The 12,691-nt window shown below is 50.3% G+C and overlaps 1 protein-coding gene across 4 annotated transcripts in view; it reads left to right on the top strand.

Moving 5' to 3' along the window:
- The first annotated feature begins 292 nt into the window (after positions 1-292).
- FARP1 (FERM, ARH/RhoGEF and pleckstrin domain protein 1) overlaps positions 293-12,691 on the top strand; it is a 271,468-nt gene continuing 259,069 nt past the window's right edge. For 3 of the 4 annotated variants that reach the window (XM_070408693.1, XM_070408692.1, XM_070408691.1), the window contains exon 1: positions 293-695. The gene's annotated coding sequence lies outside the window, so the exon portion shown is untranslated. The remainder of the gene's footprint in view (positions 696-12,691) is intronic. The other variant, XM_070408694.1, reaches the window with a different exon arrangement.

Raw genomic sequence — 12,691 nt, 5'->3', positions numbered from 1 at the left:
GCAGCGCGGAGAGCCGAGCTCCGGCCACCGGACCAAGTAAGGCGCAAATCTGAGGTGTGCGCGTCCGGGTCGGGGAGGGGCGCTCCGGGCGGGCCGCCCCTGGGCGCACCTGCCCCCAAGGCAGAGCGGGGCGGGGCGTGCGGGCGCGCAGGTCGCCGGCTGAACGCTGGAGGGGGCTGTGGCTCTCCCGCGGTCCCCGCGGCTCGGGCTGCACGGCGCCCCTGCTTCCCCCGCCGAGGGGCCGGCCCAGGTCCGGGGAGGGGCGCGACCGCCTTCACTTCCCGCTCGCCGGCCTCGGAGGTGGCGGGTCCCGCGCGGGCGCAGGGCTGCGGGCGCTCGGCTGCGGCGCGGGGCGGGGACGCGGCCACCGCCCGCTTTGTACCGCTCTTCCCGGCCCGAGTGGCTTTCGGCCCGGCGTCGAGGAGGCCATGGCGACCCTGAGCACGCTCCCCACCCACCCTGCCTGCTCCGCCCTCCCCTCCGCCCCACGCCACCTTTGATGGCTCGGACCTCGGCCGGCCACCGCCAGCCCTGATCGCGCGCTCGCACCGCCGCCGCCGCCGCCCGCGGGTATTAATAGCCGAGCGCCCCTGCCGCACGCACGGCCGAAGCCGCCGCGCCCTCTGCAGCCGGGGGCCCGGAGCGGCTGAGCCCGGAGGCCGGGAGTGGGAGCCAGAGTCGCCGGCGCCGTGGAGGTAGGAGGCGCGCGGGGAACAATGACCGCGGTGGGGCGGGCGGGCGGCAACTTGTGCGAGTCCGGGCGCCTGGAACCGACCCCCCGGGGGCGCGGGTGGAGGTGGGAGCGTGGCCCGCGGGGTCCTTCACCGAGGAGGCGGGCGGAGTGTGGGACCTGGCTTCCCCAGCTCCGGCGGGAGAGGCGCCCGCGGGCCCAGGGCGGTCCCCGCAACAATAGCCCAGCTCGGGGCCTCCGGGCGCCGCGCTGCCCTTTGCACCCTTCTCACCTCCGCGTCCTCCGCCTGCCGGGCTCCGCGCTCGTCCTCTCCCGCCTCCGCCACCCCGCGGCGCCCTCCCCCCTCTGCGTCCCATCCCACCCGGCGCCGTGACAGCGCCGGACGCCGCTTCCGGACCTCCGGCCGCAATCTCGGCCCCCGGAGCGGATCGCGGGCCGGGAAGGTGGCCGCTGTCGCCGGTGCCACCGCACTGCCGGGTGCCCGCAGCTCTCCCACGCGCGGCGCCAGGACCCCGGTGGGTGACAAAGAGGAACACGCCCACTGCCCAAGTTCGATTTTGTCTCTTTACCTCCTCCTGCCTTTATGGAGAACAGGGTGCTTTTTCTCTTTGCTTTTATTTTTTTTTTTAAAGCAAAGGACACAGATTTTTGTGGTGAGCATTTCAAAACTACTTCTGATTGTGGTTTTACGATTTAAGTTCCGGAAACTTTAGCCGTGTCATCTGGCCAGACCCTTAAGTGTGTGTGTATGTGTGTGTTTTATTTGAGGGGGAAAAAGGAGTTCACCATCGTGAGTCTGGATGTTGTTTGTGGCAGTTCGAGTGCAGCAGCTGTGGGGGTCTGTGCAGGGTCCCCCCCTCCCCCAAAAAAGAAGAGAGGCGGGCCTCACAAAGAAACGAGGACCCTGGTATCACATCAGCCCCTTGAGATGTTGAGATTGAGTCTCATCTGGAACAGTTTAGCGGGCTCAGCCTGGCTCTCGGTGGCTTCCGTGGCCTCTGGCTGTTCCGTTTTATTATGGCTGTTAATGTCTTTCTTGTTCGTTTCCCAGGTTGGACCTGCTCAGCCTGGTCCTGCCTGTTTCCTCGTTCCCTCAGAGCCGTGGCTTTGACGGACCCCCACCTCCTCCACGCAGCCCGCTGCGCCTTCACCCGGCCCAGCTTTGGCTTATGCTCAATGTGCTTCGCACGTGGTGACTTGCCAAGCCCACTTCAGAACACCCTCCAGCATTGTCTTGCTTTTCCTATTCAGCCTAAACGGGAGAGGAGGAAGAAAGGCCTCGTCAGTACTGACTGAGAGCTTTGGGGGAGTTGCCTTACAATTTGCCCTCATTGTTTGGATCAGGTGGGACCTTCTGAAGTCTTTTGTCTTTGGCTCCCCGCCCCCCCTCATTCCACAGCCCCCCCCCCCACCTGCTGGGGGTGTACCCTGCTTTCCAAAGGGTTGGTTCTTCTGGGGATGACAGTTTGTGACCATGCACTGCATCTGTGGGGGCATCCTTCACATGGCTCACTTTATATTCCTGCAGCATCGTTCTGCAGCAAGGCACCAATATTGGAGTTACTCCAAGCACAACGAAATGTTTGTGTTTTTAGAATGTCTGGCTAATAGATCTGCTTCTGGGAAAAATAAATAGACACATTATTGGCCAGTGGCTGGCATGGTGAGTGAAGTGTTGGGGGAGAGTGTGATGCCTTTCCAGTCCAGTTCTTCCTAGAATCTCTTGTTTCTTTCATTCTTTAATATATATATATTTATTGATTTCAGAGAGGAAGGGAGAGAGAGAGAGAGAGTGAGAGAGAGAGAGAGATGGAAACATCAATGATGAGAGAGAATCACTGACTGGCTGCCTCCTGCACACCCCCTACTGGGGATTGAGCCCACAATCCAAGCCTGTGCCCTGACCTGGAATGGAACCAGTGATCTCCTGGTTCATGGACTGATGCTCAACCATTGAGTCACACCATTCTCTTGTTTCTTTTATGCGGAAGGGAAACTTGAAATACTTGGTGATGGCGTAGCTGTGCCCCCTAGGGTCACAGGTTCTATAGCAAGCCCCCTGTGAGTTGGGTGTGGTTTTCCATTTAGGAGTTCTGTCCCTGCAGGAATTCTGGAGTTAGGTTTATAATGCCCTTTTCACACACAGTGAGAGTGTCTCTTCCTGGAATTTATACATGGATTTAATTCCTCTGTGGATACGATATTATTAATGCTACTCTATTGTCAAATTTACCAAAAGGAGATTTAAAAACCTATCCTAGACATTTTTCTTCTGGCTTATGGCAGGGATTTCATCAGTGTTTTTGTTTTTCTTTTCGTGAAAGAAACTGTCCAAGGAAATGTCTTTTTTTAAAAGATAAGAATTAAATAGAATATTGAAATGTGTCCCCCCCGCTCCCCCCCCCCCCAAAGTGGAATTCATCCTCTAACATTCATTGAGCTTAGAAGAGTTTAATTCATTTGGAAAATGATACATATTTATGAGGAGGGTAAAATCAAAAGAGAAAACCTTTTTCCATCCTAGAGGAGTTGAGAACACTGGAGAAAGGACAAGAGCCTTGTGTCTGCATGCTGAGCACTCCTTAGGAAAGGTGGCATTGTGACTTTTCCAGAGGATGAGGGAAGTTTTATGGATTCATAGGTACCTGGCGGAGTGCTTTCACAGCACTTGAAACACACCTGTTGGAGCTGGCCTTGCTTATTGCAGAGAACTGCCTGGTATTTTGAGGAAAGCACTTTCCCCTCTAACGGAAGATGCTACAGATAAGGGAGGGGCACATATAAACCCAAACACAGTCACTCGAGTTCTTTCTACTTTAGGTGCACAGGTAGCCCAGGTGTTGGTTACCACGGCCTGGGAGGAGCCGTGGTGGGCTTGCAGGTTCCTGTGGCTGTCCCTATCGCGTCTTTTGTTTGCTGCTCTCCATCGAAAGGAGGGCTAGCCAAGCCTGGGACGTGGTGGATCAATTTCTTTTCTTGCTTCTTGAGTGGTTAGAGTTTCTACTGTGGCCTCACTTCATCATGGTCCCTGCGCCCCCTGTTTCTGCCAGGTTACTGTGTTAACCACTTCCACATGTCCAGGAAGGTCAGAGCCCAGTGGTTTCTATTCACATTACTTGAAATACTGATTTCGCCAGGCCTTTTATGCCAAATACAACCTTTGTTTTTAATCAAGAGGCCCCCTAGAAATGTTGAGTACAAAGTGGAGGAACTGGCCTTTTATAGGCTGCCCTTATCCTGGGTTAAGTCAGTTAACAATGTTTTTTGCCAAGTGGATACTTTGCACAGAAGTGAGCAATTGATATATAGTAAATAAGGTGCTCTAACTTTTTGAAACTTGTGAAATAAGCCAGGGGACCATCAAATCCAATGTGACTAAAACCCAGCTGCGTATGAACTCAACTCAACTCAGAACCACAGCTTTCTTTTCTCTTTTTTTAAAAAAAAAATATATTATTGATTTTTTTACGGAGAGGAAGGGAGAGGGACAGAGAGTTAGAAACATCGATGAGAGAGAAACATCGATCAGCTGCCTCCTGCACACCCCCTTCTGGGGATGTGCCCGCAACCAAGGTACATGCCCTTGGCCAGAATCGAACCTGGAACCCTTGAGTCCGCAGACCAACGCTCTATCCACTGAGCCAAACCGGTCAGGGCAGAACCACAGCTTTCTTATTGTAATGTGGGAAATCATAGACAGACTGCAAGATTGGCAATTACAGTAATGTGAGGGTACATCAATGACGTTGAATTAATTTCATGTGTAAAATTGGGTGTATTTGTGCATACATTTTCAAACAAAAGAACCATAGCCCAAACTAGATGGCCTTAACTATTGCCTTTTTGTCTATTACAGTAATGTTCCTTACCAAAAGAGTAACTTCACTTTACTTTGTAGACTTTTGGTTTTCCATAAAGGTATCTTATCAGAGAAGACATAAATCCATGATGACTTCCATTATTTTGTTCTCATCTTATTAATTCAGGATGTAGTGCAGTGCCTAGCACATTGCAAACCTTTAGTGAATACTTGTTCAGTGAATAAATAAACCTAGTTTTTGATGTCCTTTCAAATCTTTAAGGTTTTTAAGGGAAATTTGATATTAGCACTGGTAGGTTGCTGTTGTGGGAATTTGAAAATTTGATATTTGATTTTGTTTCTGTTCATTCTAATTAAAAAATTTAAAGCTGGGTAAAAAGATATAGGTTTATTTTTTTTTTTTAAAAATCAGACAATAAAAGTGTAAAGAAGAAAGTAAAACTTAACTGAAATCCTGCACCTACTACCCAAGCCTACCATTAACCTTTTAGTGCCTGTTCTTGTATATCTCCTCATTTCTTAGCCTCCTTCAAATTGTTATTGCTGTGTATAGTTCTTATCTGTATCGATTTAATGTGCTCACCATGCCTTTTTATACATCAAAACTTGATTCTGTGGTGATGTTCCTACTTCCTGAGAGGTATTTTTTAGACGTTCCATTAGCGAGCATGTCTTGGTGGCAACCTCAGTTTTTGTGTGCCTTTAAATATCTCTGTTCTGGAATGATAGATTACCTGAGTGTGCAATTCTGGATTGTTTTTCCTGTATCAATCAGCTGTCTTTTGGTTCCATTGTTGTTGCTGCCATGTTGTGTTGGCTGGTTGGCAGTCAGGCTAATTGTTTTTTGTAAATAGCCTGTTTTTTTTTCTCTCTCCAGCTCCTTTTAGAATTCTTTGGTATTCTGCACTTTCACTATGTCTAGGTATTATAACTTATTTTTTCTCCTTTTATTCCTTTTTCCTTTCCTTCTACTCCATCTCCCTCCTTCCTCTCGCCCTCTTAATTAGTTTATTACTTTCTCTTGCTCAGTAGTATTTCAGTGTCTGGATATGCTACGATTTGACTATCTAGTCACTTTTGGCCTTTCTGGTTGTTTCCAGTCTGGGCTATCATGAATAAAGCTGCTATGAACATTTGTGAACAGTCTTTGTGTGATCTGTTTTCATTTTTATTGATGGGTCTTATAATGGGTGTATGCTTAACTTTAAAGAAACTGCTATCATTGCCCCCCCCCCCCCCCCCCCCCCGAAAGTGTTTGTGCCATTTTACATCCCACTAGCAGTGAGAACGGTCCAGTTACTGTAATCCTAACACTTGAAATTGTCAATGTTTTTCATTTTAGCCATTCTACTTGCTGGGTGTGTAGTGGAATCTTATTGTTCAATTTTATATTTCCCTGATGACTCATGATGGCTTTTCATGTGCTTACTAACCATTTATATATTTGTGGTTAAGTGTCTATTATATTGTTTGTATTTTTAACTTTTTTGTCTGATTGCTTTATATAGCTTTTGAGTATAATTGACATACAATAAGCTGTACATAATGTCATCTTATTTTTTTTAAAATACATTTTTATTGATTTCAGAGAGGAGATGGATAGAGAGATAAAAACATCAATGATGAGAGAGAATCAATCATTGATTGGCTACCTCCCCCCCTACTGGGGATCGAGCCCACAACCCAGGCATGTGCCCTTGGCCGCAATCGACCCTAGGATCCTTCAGTCCCTAGGCTGACACTCTATCCACTGAGCCAAAACGGCTAGGGCTGTCATCTTTTTAACTTTTTCATTTTTTAATAGTATCTTTTGCAGAGTAAAAGTTATTAGGAAAACATTGTACATGGTTTAATTATTGAAGTTATTAAAGGTTAGGGCATTATTCAACTTTGAAAAAGAACACATTAAAAAAAAGATTTTTATTGATTTCAGAGAGGAAGTAAGAGGGAGAGAAATAGAAACATCATTGATGAGAGAGAATCATTGATCGGCTGCCTCCTGCACACCTGATTCTGGGGAATCAAGCCCGAAACATGGGTATGTGCCCTTGACCGGAATCAAACCCAGGACCCTTCAGTACGCAGGCTGACGCTCTAGCCACTGAGCCAAACCAGTTAGGGCTGAAAAATAACACATTTTTGCATGTAAGGCATAGACTAGTATCGGTCTGTTCAAGAGATCAGACTATTTACTGTACTTGAGGGTGATGGAGCAGTTTTGTTCTTTTGTAACTACAAATGAGTTGAAAAGATGTAAAAATGAAGAAAAAAACAGCTTGCTATTTTGAAAGTTTGGGGAAATAGGTGTTTAAAATTCTGATCAAATAGATTTCTAAAATTTTAAATTGAGTGTGCTTGTCCTTTAGCATACCAGAAGGACTATGGGAAAGAAATATTTTTGAAATCAATAAAATAATGAGGTCCTGGGTAAAAACAAAATTTTACATTCTAAAAAAGAGTAACTCATGTAGGTGGTTGTACAAGGCTTTGTATTTTATAGCTCCTCTATTTTGGCAGTAGTGCTATTTTATTATCTGTGTATTCTCAGTTTCTGAACCAAATAACAATCATTGTCAGGGCAGAAAGGATGTTTTCCTAATTTTTGTTTCTTTTACCCATAGAAGGTAAATAAAGATTGGTTGGTTTGAATTAAAATTTTGTAATGAAACCCTATGCTATTTTAGAATACGGAAGTTAGAGAACGGTATCAAAGGGAACAAGGATTGAAACCAGTCACCTGCCCTTCTGCATCGTGCATCTTTGGGGTATTTAGGCAAGTTATTGGCTGGCCTGGGGCTTGCGGGCTGGGGGCAGCTCCTGCATTGAGCATCTGCCCGCTGGTGGTCAGTGCATGTCATAGCGTCCAGTCGTTCCACCATTCAGTCAATTTGCATATTAGGCTTTTATTTTATAGGACTAGAGGCCCAGTGCACGAAATTCGTGCATGGGGGGTGGGGTGGGGTGGGGTCCACTCAGCCCAGCCTACACCCTCTCCAATCCAGGACCCCTCGGGGGATGTCGGACATACCTCTCACAATCCGGGACCGCTGGCTCCTACCTGCTCACCTGCCTGCCTGCCTGATTGCCCCTAACTGCCCCCCTTGCCAGCGTGATCACCCCTAACCACCTCTGCCTGCTGACCTGATTGCCCCTAACTGTCCCCCCTGCCGGCCTGGTCGCCCCCGACTGTCCCCCCCTTGCCAGCCTGGCTGCTCCTCACTGCCCCTCCTGCAGGCCTGGTTGCTGCCAACTGTGCCCCCTGCCGACCTGGTCGCCCCTCACTGCCCCCCCTGCTGGCCTGGTCGCCCCCAACTGTGCCCCCCCTTGCCAGCGTGGTTGCCCCTCACTGCCCCCCCTACTGGCCTGGTCGCCCCCAAATGCGCCACCCCCCTTGCCAGTCTGGTCACCCCTCACTGCCCCCCCCTGCCGGCCTGGTTGCCGCCAACTGTGCCCCCCTGCCGACCTGGTCGCCCCTCACTGCCCCCCCTGCCGGCCTGGTCGTCCCACGCAGCCTGCTGCTCAGTCGTTTGGTTGACCCTCACTAACCCCCCTGCTGGCCTTGTCGCCCCACTCAGCCTGTTTGGTTGTCCGTTCGGTTGTTTCGGATGTGACGGCCCCTGGCTCTTTATATATATAGACTAGAGGCCCAGTGCACAAAAATTTGTGCACTGGGGGCGGGGGAGGCGGGGGGGTCCCTCAGCCCGGCCTGTGCCCTCTTGCAGTCTGGGACCCCTCGGGAGATAATGACTTGCTGGCTTAGGCCTGCTCCCGGGTGGCAGAGGGCAGGCCCAATCCCTAAGTGCAGCTCCTGGTTGGGCTCAGAGCAGGGCTGATTGGGGAGTTGGGGTGCTGCCCCCTGTCATGCACAGAGCAGGGCGGATCGGGAGGTTGCGATGCCACCATCAGTCATGCTCAGGGTAGGGCTGATTGGGGGGTTGGGGCACCGCCCCCTATCACACTCAAGGCAGGGTCAATGGGGAGGTTGCGGCGCCACCCCCCTGTGATGCACAGAGCAGGGCCAATCAGGGGGTTGGGGCACTGCCCTCTGTCACGCACAGAGCAGGGCCCATCAGGGGGTTGAGGAGCTCCCCCCTGTCACTCACAGAGTAGGGCCGATAGGGAAGTTAGGGCACCGCCCCCTGTCACACACACAGCAGGGCGGATCAGGGGGTTGGGGCGCCGCCCTCTATCACCCACAGAGCAGGGCCGATAAGGGGGTTGGAGCGCTGCCACTCTCACACTCAGGGCAGGGCCGATGGGGAGGTTATGGCTCTACCCCATCACACACAGAGCAGGGCCCATGTAGGGGAGGGGGGGTTGGGGCGCTGCCCTCTATCACCCACAGAGCAGGGCCAATCAGGGGGTTGGGGCACCGCCACTCTCACACTCAGGGCAGGGCCGATGGGGAGGTTATGGCTCTACCCTGTCACACACAGAGCAGGGCCTGTGGAGGGGGGGCGGGTTGGGGCGCCGCACCCTGTCATGCACAGAGCCGCAGGGCGATCAGGGGGTTTGGGCGCTGCCCCCTGTCACGCTGATCTGGTGCCAGGAGGCCTCGCTGATCCTGGTGCTGGGAGACATATTACCCTTTTACTATATAGGATAGAGGCCTGGGGGCCGGCTGGTTTGCCCTGAAGGGTGTCCTGGATCAGGGTGGGGGTCCCCACTGGGGTGCCTGGCCAGCCTGGATGAGGTGATGATGGCTGTTTGCAGCTGGTCACACACCCTTCAGGGTGGGGGTCCCCACTGGGGTGCCAGGCCAGTCTGGGTGAGGGGCTGAGGGCTGCTTTCAGGTTGGCAGTTGATTGAAGCTCCCAACCGCTCCTTTTTTTCTTTTTTCTTTTTTTATTCTGGGCCAGCTTTAGCTCTGGCTCTAGCTCTGAGGCTTCTGCTGCTGAAAGCAGGTATCTGGTTTGTTTGCGTTCTATAATCGAAACAATGTATAACTCCAGCTCTGAGATCCCGGCCAGCTGAAAGCTGGTTTCTGGGGTTTTGTTTAGCTTCTATATTTGTTACAATGTTTCCTAGAGTTGCAGCTCAGAGGCCGGCAAGTCAGGCGGGGAACGTTGGAGTCTGCCATCACTGGAGCAAGCAAGCCTCCCTGTTCGCTTCAGTGCATGGCTGCCGGCCGCCATCTTGGCTGACAGTTAATTTGCATAAGGATATGCTGATTAGCCAATGGGAAGGGTAGCGGTCGTATGCTAATTACCATGTTTCTCTTTTATTAGTGTAGATGGTTACTGCAACTCTAAGCTTCACACTTGCATACATGTGGTGTTGTCAGGTTAATCACCGCACAGGCTTCTTCAAGCTCCTTTTGTCCTGGAGGAAGATCCTTCCCAGGAGCCTCCAGCATCTGGGAGGTCTTGGAAGGGGGTTCTGGGGAATGTTTCTTTGCTCTTAAAAAGAGACCCAACGACTAGACTGGATATGGCACCTGGTACCGTAGCAGCCATGCTGTGACTAGCCTTCAGGTGAAGACGAGGATGAGGCAGGAAGATGGAACCAGAGTCCTTGTGGGCATCATTGACTCTGATCTTCCTGAGCCAGGAGCTTATCCTACCTAATAAAGAGGCAATATGCAAATTGACCATCACTCCAACACACAAGATGGGCGCCCCCATGTAGTCAAAGATGGCCGGCAGGGAAGGGCAGTTGGGGACAACCAGGCTGGCAGAGGAGAGCAATTGGGGACGACCAGGCCTACAGGGGAGGACAGTTAGGGGTGACTAGGCCTGCAGGAGAGGGCAGTTAGGGGGGGACAAGGCCTGCAGGGGAGGGCAGTTGGGGGGGGGGGGGACAAGGCCTGCAGGGGAGGGCAGTTAGGTGTGACCAGGCCAGCAGGGGAGGGCAGTTAGGGGCAATCAAGCTGGCAGGGGAGCAGTTAGGCGTCGATCAGGCTGGCAGGGGAGTGGTTAGGGGATCATCAGGCTGGCAGGCAGAAGCAGTTAGGGGCAATCAGGCAGGCAGGCAGGCGAGTGGTTGGGAGCCAGTAGTCCTGGATTGTGAGAGGGATGTCCAACTGCCCGTTTAGGCCTGATCCCACCAGGATCATCCCTCGAGGGGTCCCAGATTGGAGAGGGTGCAGGCTGGGCTGAGGGACAACCCCCCCCCCCCCCCCCCCCCCCCGCTCCGTGCACGAATTTCGTGCACTGGGCCTCTAGTATACTAAATAATAGTAAATGTAGTATAATAAGTAATGCGACTCTGCACTTAGTGCACTGACAATAAATTTACTTACTTTCTAATTCTGTCATTGCCATCCAAAGCATTTTGACCGATACATTTATTGGAAGACTTTATTTTCATTTGCCATTTAAACATTATCTATGAGAAAAGGGGTTTCTACCTGTTAATTATGTGGAAAGTGACTTAATGTTCATATCAAATCACTGTGAGAGATGAACTGTTTGAAGGCCTTTAGATAGTTGATTATGGGTGTCAATCCTGCAGCTAAATTGACGTGAATTTTACCTCTCCTTCTAAGGTGACTGTGCAGGACATCTGCTTGGTATTGACCATTTGGTGGTTTGGATTACACAACACACTTGAGAGTAGTGTTTCATATCTTTTAAGGAAAAATGATGGCAGTTCTTGCCATGTCCATCAACCTAGAATGGCATCTATCTGCACATTTAATATTGTGTAGGAGATTTGTGAGACATTGTTAATCAAAGATTAATATCCTCCTTCACAATCTGGATTTTTCCAATTTGTAACACATTGTACGTATGTTTCGTGCATTTCCTTCTCCTTAATGTTGTTTGGTTATCCTTATATTAATGCGATTAAGGGTGAAGGTCTTGCTAGGTCATTTCCTGTTGACCTTTTCTCAGAGGAATGCTGCTGAGCCCGCTGTGGGGAGGGGTGGTCCCCAGATGACTTGCTTTCTGAATATTTACCATGTGGAGAGTTCCCAGAATGTGTTTAGAGGGATTTAGGAGCTATCAAGACTCCATTCTCCTGTGTTTTTTTTTTTTGTGTGTGTTGTTTGTTTGTTTTTAATATATTTTATTGATTTTTTACAGAGAGGAAGGGAGAGAGATAGAGAGTTAGAAACATCCAAGAGAGAGAAACATCCATCAGCTGCCTCTTGCACACCCCCGACTGGGGATGTGCCTGCAACCAAGGTACATGCCCTTGACCGGAATTGAACCTGGGACCCTTCAGTCCACAGGCTGACGCTCTAGCCACGGAGCCAAACTGGTCAGGGCTTGTGTTTTTTCTTTTTTTTTTTATCACTGGCTTTTTATTCCTCAGTGAGCTTTGGAGGTGGGTTTGGGAGCCATTTTTTATTAGAAGTGTTAGCCTTCCTCAGGATTTAGAAAATAGACATTCCAGGACAGTCTGGAATGTTCAAGGAAACACCTAATTCTGATGGATGCTCTGGCAGTTAGAACACCTGGGGGCACAGCCGGCTTGGGGGCCGCAGTGCCGAGTGGTGCAGGGTTTCCATGTGAGGGGCGGGGAGAACGGGAACTCACCTGCCTTCTGTGTGTGTGCTGGGGAAAGCGCCTCTGCCCTGCGGACCTGCGGACGCTGGCTTATTTCGTTCACTTCTGTGTAACTACTGCCAGTACCGGCCATGGCCCATTGTCCGTGGTCACTAAGTCTTCGTTGAATGAAGGGAAATAAGACCCCCTTTTGGGGCTTCTTGGTAAAATTACCTTGGACTTCTCAAACCTTGGCTGACTTCACCAGCTGTTTGTAAGAGCTCTGAATTTGTAGTCACCAGCTGATCCAAATCTAAATTTATACATTATCCACCTCTTAGACACTGTTCATCCACTTGAGAGACCCCGACCTTTAGCTTCTGGATTTCATTTTAACCTCTCAGGTACACCCTGCGTAGCAGCTGTAACATTAGAGATTCTTTAACAGTGTTCCGGGAAGGGCTGAGGTGCCATGCAAATGAGGTGCTTCCAGATCTTAAACACAAATATTCATTTTGAGGAAAAAAGTTACTTTCTGAAGACTACGATATCCTACATTACCACCTCTGAATTCAACCTCGCACGGCCTTTTCCAGTACCTCTGATTGCCTCTCTTCACTTGAACTCTGAGTAAATGACCATTTTGCTCGATTCTATAAGTATTGCTGTTGGCAACTACTCCAGTAAATTGTCTCACTTTCAGTGCACAGTACACCTGATAGCATTGAAGATTGTGGGGGAGAGGGG

This window comes from Myotis yumanensis, unplaced genomic scaffold (genome assembly GCF_028538775.1).
Source record: "Myotis yumanensis isolate MYYU_CA2020_CCGP unplaced genomic scaffold, mMyoYum1.0.hap1 SCAF_3, whole genome shotgun sequence".
Taxonomy (NCBI): Eukaryota; Metazoa; Chordata; class Mammalia; order Chiroptera; family Vespertilionidae; genus Myotis; species Myotis yumanensis.
The sequence above is the reverse complement of the archived record's forward strand: the minus strand, read 5'-3'. Positions and strand labels throughout refer to the sequence as shown.